This window comes from Podarcis muralis, chromosome 16 (genome assembly GCF_964188315.1).
Source record: "Podarcis muralis chromosome 16, rPodMur119.hap1.1, whole genome shotgun sequence".
In the NCBI taxonomy this organism is placed as follows: Eukaryota; Metazoa; Chordata; class Lepidosauria; order Squamata; family Lacertidae; genus Podarcis; species Podarcis muralis.
In genome coordinates, this window is record NC_135670.1 from 10,112,054 (window position 1) to 10,121,623 (window position 9,570).

Sequence of the window (9,570 nt, forward strand, 5' to 3'; positions counted from 1 at the left end):
TTTTATGACACATGCATTTGTTGCAGTCGCTTTCCTAGAAGAAGATTGTGCTTTCCAGCTGCAAAATTTGCATCGAAATATCATTTACAGTGCAATTCTACTCTAGGTCCACTCAGAAGCAAGCTTTATTGAGTTGATTGGGACTTACTCCCAGGTATGCGTGTATAGGATTGCAGCCTATTTTTTTTTATATGCAGCTGATCAATTAATTCAGTTGATCGAAATATTTTAATTGATTAATACCATGTGTGTGAGTGTGTTTTCACATGCATGTATACCGATAATGAATTGTGAGTACAGAGGTGCAATTAAAGTGTGTTAAGGGGCATTTTATCTTCAGTTAGTGATCTCGTGCCTGCATCCTTTGGGGGCACGTAATCAAGACAACCTAAATGTACACGACTGGCCTCTTAACACACTTGAATCCTTGTTTTGTACACCTTGTCAGGAAGAGCAGCTATGGAGTCAGGATCTGCTCCCCCTTTAGTTCATGTTTACGGGCATTGTGCAATTATCAAAAAGCAACTAACAATTGAGGATACAGAGCAAAAGGGAAGGAGTTAATCCTGGATTAAGTGAGCAAAAGACTAAGGTGGTATATCCTTCTGGTTTCTTCTTTATGTGATAACAGTCCCCGCTTTGGACTCTTGCAGGAAGTGATGGTTACAGCTCTCCTTCAAGTCACATAGCCAGAGTCACAAGAGAATGTTTGGTTTGGGGTTTTAAAAAAATGCAGATTAACCAACAGGGCATTGGCTAGGATTATTATTAATTTTTTGGAGGGGGAATTCCCTCCTTCCACTACTCACTGCCATGCCCCCTGCTGTTTTCTTGGGAGCAGTTTGTAGTGGGAATGTCTATCAGGAGTTGGATTTGGTGCTGACCTTTAAAGCCCTAAACGGCCTCGGCCCAGAATACCTGAAGGAACGTCTCCACCCCCATCGTTCAGCCCGGACACTGAGGTCCAGCCCTGAGGGCCTTCTGGTGGTTCCCTCACTGCGAGAAGTGAAGTTACAGGGAACCAGGCAGAGGGCCTTCTCAGTAGTGGCACCCGCCCTGTGGAATGCCCTCCCATCAGATGTCAAGGAAATAAACAACCATCTAACTTTTAGGAGACATCTGAAGGCAGCCCTGTTTAGGGAAGTTTTTAATGTTTCGTTCTAATTTTAATATACTGTTGGGAGCTGCCCAGAGTGGCTGGGGAGACCCAGCCAGATGGGAGGGGTATAAATAATAGATGATGATGATGATGATTCCTCCTCCCCCTGCCTTTGTGCATGGCAGGCCATTGAAGGACGAGGGATAAATATTTACACCTCTGTGCCCTAACCCACGCCCCACAGGTTCTGAGGAGTGTGCAGAGGGAATGTGCTGGACAGATGGATGTTCCACATGTTCCCTATTTGAAATGCCCATCACCAGCGATGAAGGGTCATAACAGGGTAGCAGAGCACCCTTTCTTTGTCTCACCCCCTCCTTGTGCCTAAACACTGCCAGGGGTGGAAAGGAGCTCTGCTTGGGTCCAAGGCAGCCTTCCATCCTTCTAGAACTGCCTGGGTACCACCCACATTTATTCCTTCTTGTGTGAGGGCCAGTAAGCCCACAGTCTCTCTCTCCAGGAACCAGTAATCTGTGACGTGCAATCAGTACGTGAAAAGGTGTTGCTTTCAGATCCAGCCATGTTATCAATTCAGGGTAGAGTAGCCCCTCAGGAGCCTTGTAGATTTCTCCCTCCTGACCTGCCCTACATCCTCAACCAGTTCTGCCGCTGTGCTGTCAAACGCTTTTCTAGAGCAGGAATGGGGTAGGGGATCAGTGTCGCTCAATTATCTTTCCCAGGAGGGAAAAATTAGAGGGAGGGTGATCTCTGATGCAATCTTCAACAGGACCAAACCGCTCGCCGCCCGCTTGCTGCTAGACTAGAAGCTTACACCATAAAGGTACTAGGCCCAGGGCAAGAAACCCTTGGCTGTTCCATTGTTCCTCCTACTGAATTGTGGAGGGGGCCCTACCATTGGGCAACGTGAGATGGCAGCCTCAGGCGGCAGGTACTAGGGAGCAGCAGCAAAGCATCGGACAGTATTGTGTGCGCTGCAGACGGCTTGATCAGTGCCCTCTCAGCTACTCTGATGCCTGCAGATTGCTGGTTCTCGATTCAGGATTCTACATGTGGAATTCGCTGTGGGAGGGGCCGCCATGTCCTTTGCTACATGCATCAAAACGTACAGTGGTGCCTCGCAAGACGAAATTAATCCGTTCCGCAAGTCTCTTTGTCTTGCGGTTTTTTCGTCTTGCGAAGCACGGCTATTAGCGGCTCAGTGGCTATTAGCGGCTTAGCGGCTTGCGAAGCATGGCTATTAACGGCTTAGCAGCTTTAAGAAAAAGGAAACAAACTCGCAAGAACTCGCAAGATGTTTCGTCTTGCGAAGCAAGCCCATAGGGAAATTCGTCTTGCGGAACGACTCAAAAAACGGAAAACCCTTTCGTCTAGCGAGTTTTTTGTCTTGCGAGGCATTCGTCTTGCGGGGCACCACTGTATTGGGCAGACCACACTAGGTTAAGATGTTGGGGGAGTAGGTAGGCTATCTTAAAGGATGGCAGAGGGTTCCAATGGAAATGGGAAGCCAGTTATCGCTTTATTCATCCTATGCCCGGAATAGAAATCAAACCAGCGCATAGGATTCACACTTGCTGATGTTACTTTCTGTCCACAAAAAGACGCAGGGTTGATTACGTCTCCCCCGCCCCGCCCGCGTTGTGTTTCCTTTGCATTACAATGAGTGGGATGGAATAATGCAACGATGACATAATTTACATAGCAAATTACGTAAGTTACATAACTTCACCATAGCAAGGCAGAGAATGTTGTTTTGGAGGAAGGCATAGCTGTCAACTGTCCCTTATTCGGCGGGAAAATCCCTTATCCCAGCGCCGTGTCCCGCTGCTGTCCCTTATTGATGATGTCCCTTAAATTTCCCGGGTTTCAAAGGAAGCAGCTCCTCTCCCTCCCTCCCTGCCGGCCAGGGAGGAGGGAGGCTCCAACTGTGTTGCTTGGCTGCATTGCTCACCCAGTAAGGAGTCTAAGAACGACTGGGGGGTGGAGCTTGCATGCCTTGTGCCGATCAAAGGGGACTGGCCTTTGCTCAGTGCTTGCCAGCAGAGAGGTGACGGTGGTTTTCCTTGCTGCATCCCCTTTGCCGGGTTGCTGCACTGTGGGAACCACCGCTTGAGGCTTCGTTTGGCTGCTGGCTGGGCTTTCTGCCTTTGGCTCGGAGGGGCTCAGAAGTCGAACATACCTGTGCTCTGAAAATCCCTTATTTTGGCTGCTGATCCCTTATTTCCAAGGTTGCTGGCCCCTTATTTTCAAATCTGTAAATTGACAGCTATGGAGGAAGGTGAACTGCAGTGGAATGGAAAGAGCGCTGCGTGCAGCAAATACAGGGCAGCACAGGCAATTATGCCTCCTTACACCCCTGACCAGCTTAGTCCCTTACAGGACATCCCCACGAGAAGCTTGTCAGAGGGAACAACCAGTACTGCCTTCTTGATCTTGCTCTCCTTTCCTGCCTCCCATCCCACAACGGCCCCCTCTGGCAGGAGCCACCTGGTCTGATCACGTAGGTTCAAAAACATTCCAGAATTTCTTCTTGTTTACACTCGAATTGGGTTAGAGCCATCCGTAGAGCTGCTGTTCTCATAGCCATGAAGCTGGGGGGGGGGAGAGAGAAAGGGAGGGAGGTATTCTCCACCCCCACCCCCTTTCCTCCCAGTGGCCCCTGTGTGGCCGAGCCATGGCTGTGTCCTCACTGGGGCCTGCTTCTCCTATTGTTTCTAGCCCCACTGCCAAGCGCAAAGACTATCTTTCGGGGGCAGGAGATTTTAGGCAGTGTTATGATTGGTGGAGAAGGCAGGCGTGCTCATTGACACTGCAGATTTGTTGCATCGGAAGATCCATGGGAGTTCATGCATACACACATGCACAGATTCTTCTCAGCGGGGTCTCTATACTCCCTCTGTGCTGGTGTGTGTGTGTACGCGCAAACACATATCAAAAGGAGATCTTCCTACCCTAGGAACACGCTAGCGTCTCTGGAGAGATCCAGAATATAGGGATCCCAGTGTCAAGACACAGCCAGTAGGACACCCCTACAAGCGTGGTTGTGTGTGCGCATGTGTGAAAGAGTCTCTGTAGTGTGTGTGTGTGTGTGTGTGCATACAAGCAGGTGTGAACGTATGTGCAAATCTAGTCACCAAAGACCATGAACCATCACCTTTGCACTTGGCGTTGCTCAGTGTACGGCGCTTGTAGATTTCATATCACGGGGGGCGATTTTAAAAAGCTGTGCTCTCTTTTTCTTTTTGTAAAATAAAAATAAAAAAAATTAATTTTGTTTCGTTTCGGACATTGTACCTAACGGATTTCGGTAATAAAGAGAGACTTGGAGCTGGTTTTGTCATTTGGTAATAGCAATGGCTGGGGCCAATTGCCCAGCCATATGGACCTAATGGAACGGTGGGCTGCGCTGTGGGTTTGTTGCGAACTTGGAGGGTTATTCACATATTAATTTTATTTCTTTGTTAATTGCTTCCCATGAAAATATCCCAAAGCAAACAGTTGTTTTTTAAAAAGTCAGCCATTTAAGTGATCTCAAATCCAGTACAGATACAGCTAGGGATAAAAGGCATGTCGAAAGAGGAAGCTGTTTAACAGGCAACAAAAAGACAATCGTTGGTGCCCATCTGACAAGAAGGAGTTCCAAAGGGAAGAGGCCACCACATTAAAGGCGCAATTCCTACATGATAGGGAATGGGCCTTTGGAGGAGGAGGAGTAATTAAATTCAGTTACATAACAACATAGGAAGTTGCCTTGTACAGAACCTGACAATTCACCTGTATAGTGGTAAGGTAAAGGTAAAGGGACCCCTGACCATTAGGTCCAGTCGTGGCCGACTTGGGGGTTGCGGCACTCATCTCACTTTATTGGCCAAGGGAGCCGGGGTACAGCTTCCGGGTCATGTGGCCAGCATGACTGAGCCGCTTCTGGCGAACCAGAGCAGCGCACGGAAACGCCATTTACCTTCCCGCAGGAGCGGTACCTATTTATCTACTTGCACTTTGAGGTGCTTTCGAACTGCTAGGTTGGCAGGAGCTGGGACCGAGAAACAGGAGCTCACCCCGTCGCAGGGGTTCGAACCACCGACCTTCTGATCGGCAAGCCCTAGGCTCTGTGGTTTAACCCACAGCGCCACCCGCGTCCCTTTGTACAGTGGTACCTCAGGTTAAATACTTAATTCGTTCTGGAGGTCCATTCTTAACCTGAAACTGTTCTTAACCTGAAGCACCACTTTAGCTATTGGGGCCTCCTGCTGCCGCCGCGCCGCCGGAGCACGATTTCTGTTCTTATCCTGCAGCAAATTTCTTAACCTGAAGCACTATTTCTGGGTAAGCGGAGTCTGTAACCTGAAGCGTATGTAACCTGAAGTGTATGTAACCCGAGGTACCACTGTATTGTCTACTCTACACCAATTCTCCTCAACCTTTTTAGACCCAGGACCCACTTGTAATCCAAATGCGATTTGGGGACCCACTTCTTAATCTTTTATCACATATTTGCTGGGTGGCGGTGCTCCTGTTACGACCCACCTCGGACCAGGTCGTGACCCACTAGCGGGCCTGTCCCGCCAGCTGAAGATCAGTGGCAGGAGTCTCTCAAGGCTATCAGTCATTGCTGGCCACAATGGTTCTGCTCTGCTCTGCCTCCATGCCCAGAAGTGGGAATGCTTATAAATACCAGTTTCTGGGGACCACAGGAAGTTGAGAGGGCTCCTTGCACTCAAGTCCTGCTGGCCCGTTTCTCACAGTGTGGAGCCAGTGAGAGCCAGTGTGGTGTAGTGGTTAAGAGCGGTAGTCTCGTAATCTGGTGAACCGGGTTCGATTCCCCGCTCCTCCACATGCAGCTGCTGGGTGACCTTGGGCCAGTCACACTTCTCTGAAGTCTCTCAGCCCCACTCACCTCACAGAGTGTTTGTTGTGGGGGAGGAGCTTTGAGACTCCTTTGATAAAGCGGGATATCAAATCCAAACTCTTCTTCTTCTTCACAGGCATCTGGTTGGCCCCTGTGAGAGCAGGATCCTGGATCAGGCGGGCCTTTGGCCTGATCCAGCAGATCTCTAAGAATTATGGAGGAACAGAAGGGTGGGAAATCCTCCCAAAGTCCAAACTAAGAGAAGGCCGCAACAAAGAGACTCCGGTTTGCAAATGAGAATGCAAAACATCGTTCTCTGTGCCTTTCCCCCCTTCTGTTGGTCACACAAGCAAACCGGGTCTCTCTGCTTTCTCCTCGCTGGATTATCATTTTAAATCCATATTGTATTCCTCTCTCTCTCTCTCTCTCTCTCTCTCTCTATCCAGGGCTAAATAGTGATGTGGTTGCGGACGTGGCAATCTTTCCTGATTAAGGTTTGGACTTCCAGCTTTAAGTAGATTATAAATCAAGGTCGGGGAAATGGAGAAAGAGGACAGCAAGCTTGAGGTCAGCTAACAGCCCCCCCACACCCTCATTTTCAAGGATCAGGGCTCAGTATCTTCAGGTATCTCCTGGGTCCCACACCTGAGCAAGGGGCCCACTGCTGACCCCCAGCCTGCTGCCCCATAAGTTGCCCCCAACTGCCCTCGCTTGTACTTGCAACCAGTTCAGGAGTGGCACCAGTTGTCAGCCTCCTCCGCTGCCGCCTTAGTTGCAACGTTTCCCCTCGGAGAACTCAGCAAAAGAAGCAGATGATGGAAAAACTGGCATTCGATGACTTCGTCTATCGTGGGCTCTGGCTCCCCCTACTGTTGGACTCCTCGCCTTCTGCCCTACCAGCCACCAGCGGTAAATACTGTATTTTTTGCTCTATAAGACTCACTTTTTCCCTCATAAAAAGTAAGGGGAAATGTGTGTGCGTCTTATGGAGCGAATGCAGGCTGCTCAGCTATCACAGAAACCAGAACAGCAAGAGGGATTGCTGGTTTCACTGCGCAGCGATCCCTCTTGCTGTTTTGGCTTCTGAGAGTCAGAATTATTTTTTTTCTTGTTTTCCTCCTCCAAAAACTAGGTGCGTCTTGTGGTCTGGTGCGTCTTATAGAGCGAAAAATACGATACACCTCCTCTCTGCTGTTCAATTCATTTACATAAATATTAGTAATCTCCACTAGGTGGCACTGTACTGGAAAGCCAGCAGGCTGGCCTGTTATTGGCTCTCGATCTGCCTGTCATTGGCTCTGGCTCCGCCCATCCCTAGACCTCCCTGCTTTCTGCCCTACCAGACTCAATGAACACCAGCCATCACTTGGCTTTGCTTCTCCTCCCCGAGCAGCAACAAGTAGACTCGACTTGCTCTTTCTGGGCAGTGAACTGATTGGGCCCAGAGATAGAGAGAGAGAGCATAAGGAGAAGACATAGCTGTCAACCGTCCCTTATTTGGCGGGAAAGTCCCTTATCCCAGTGCCGTGTCCCGCTGCTGTCCCTTATTGATGATGTCCCTTAAATTTCCCGGGTTTCAAAGGAAGCAGCTCTTCTCTCTCTCCGTCCCTGCCGGCCACGGTGGAGGGGGGGCTCCAACTGTGTTGCTTGGCTGCGTTGCTCACCCAATAAGGAGTCTAAGAATGACTGGCGGGGTGGAGCTTGCATGCCTTGTGCCGATCAAATCGGCCACGTTGCCTGGGGACTCGCCTTTGCTCAGCGCTTCCCAGCGGAGAGGTGGCGGTGGTTTTCCTTGCTGCATCCCTTTTGCCGGGTTGCTGCGCTGTGGGAACCATCGTTTGAGGTTTTGTTTGGCTGCTGGCTGGGCTTTCTGCCTTTGGCTCGGAGGGGCTCAGAAGCTGAACATACCTGTGCTCTGAAAATCCCTTATTTTGGCTGCTGATCCCTTATTTCCGAGGCTGCTGCTCCCTTATTTTCAAATCTGTAAGTTGCCAGCTATGGGAGAAGACCAACCAATGGCATCTCCGCCCAAAGGCCCTCCAAAATCCAGAGCAGACGATGCGATCAGTAGCTTGCATGAGAGGGAGGGAAACCAGTGGTGGCTAGTCCATCAGGGTGAATGGGAGAACTGCCCCACCAACCTCAATCTGCCTCCACCCGCCTGCCTTCTTATTCGCTGTTGACCACTGCCCCATATGGCAAGCTGTGACACTGCAGCTTCTCAGGAAATAACATTCTGGACTGACTCCGCTCCTCTGCACTGGCCATGGGCTGTTAGGAAGGAGCGTTAAGAATAGGGTTACCAGATGTTCCCGGGGACAGTCCCCAGATTTGCAAATCTGTCCGCAGTCAAATTCCGTCCCCGGAATGTCCCCAGATTTGCAAATCTGCCCCCAGGAAACATGGGAGCGGCAGCCTCAGCAGCCCGGAGCCAGCCTGGTAGTAGTGCAGTTGGCTCTGGATGGCTTCAGGAGCTGCTCGCTGCCCGCTGCCCACCATTTTTTCTTGTCGGAACTTCCAGTGAGGAAAAATGGCGGGCGCCACGGCAGCGAGCAGCTCCTGAAGCCAGCCGGAGCTGTCGCCACTGCCGAAGGGGAACAGGGGGTGTCCGGCAGTACAGATCTCCTGCCCCCTTCCCCCTTTGTTTTGACTGATTGGGGGAGGCTCTGGAGTTGCAGGTGGGCAGCTGTTGCCCAGTTTTAAAAGAACTCTGCGCATTTATGTTTCACAGGGTGCAAAAGAAGGGCTTTGCGCCTTGCCTGGCAGAGAAACCGTGCGCCTTGCGCCCCTCCTGGGCAACAGCCGCCCACCCCCAACTCCTGAGCTTCCCCCGATCTGTCAAAACAAAGGGGGGAGCGGGCAGGAGATCGGGGGAGGCTCGGGAGTCACAAGCGCATGGCGCGCCGTTGCCCAGTTTTTTAAAAACTGCACTTTTATGTTTCACAGGGTGTGAAGGAAGGGCTTTGCACCTTTATACAATATGCATGTCTGCTTGGGTCCAGGGTCTTTTGCCTCACCATCCCCGCTACTGACTCCCTGTTGCTATTCAGCTTCAAAAAAAAAAGTGTCCCGGATTCCTTGAAAAAAAATATGGTAATTTAAGAAGGCTTCTTGTCTCAGGGACAGTTTGCTCTGGTGTCTGGTCTTGCTCACCAGCCCTAACTTCCTGGCCCGTTCTAGACTCCTGCCAGTGGTTAGAAGGTCCATTAGGGCAAGTGGGGCACTCGGCCAGCTCCCACCCGCCTGCCTCCTGACTTGTATCCAGTCGAAGAAGGGCTCTTGCCTGCCTGCTTTCTCCTTCTTCTCCTGAGTGTTGCTTTGTGTAGAACTCAGCAGGGAGGAAAGTGGGGGCAAAATCAGCATTATTTGGCTCTGGCGCCACCTGCTGTTGGGCTCCTTGCCTTCTGCCCTACCAGATGCAATAGGCCCGGATTGCTATGCCAATGAACCAGCCTTCTTAATGTCATACAAGGAAGCGGGGCTTGAAGGCCAAGCTGGAAGGCAGGACAAACCAGGACGGTGGAGTTGGCCAGCACTCAAGAAGACCACGTTGCTCAGGCCAGACTCGGCTGCAACAGGCAGCCTTTCATACACCTTCCTGCCC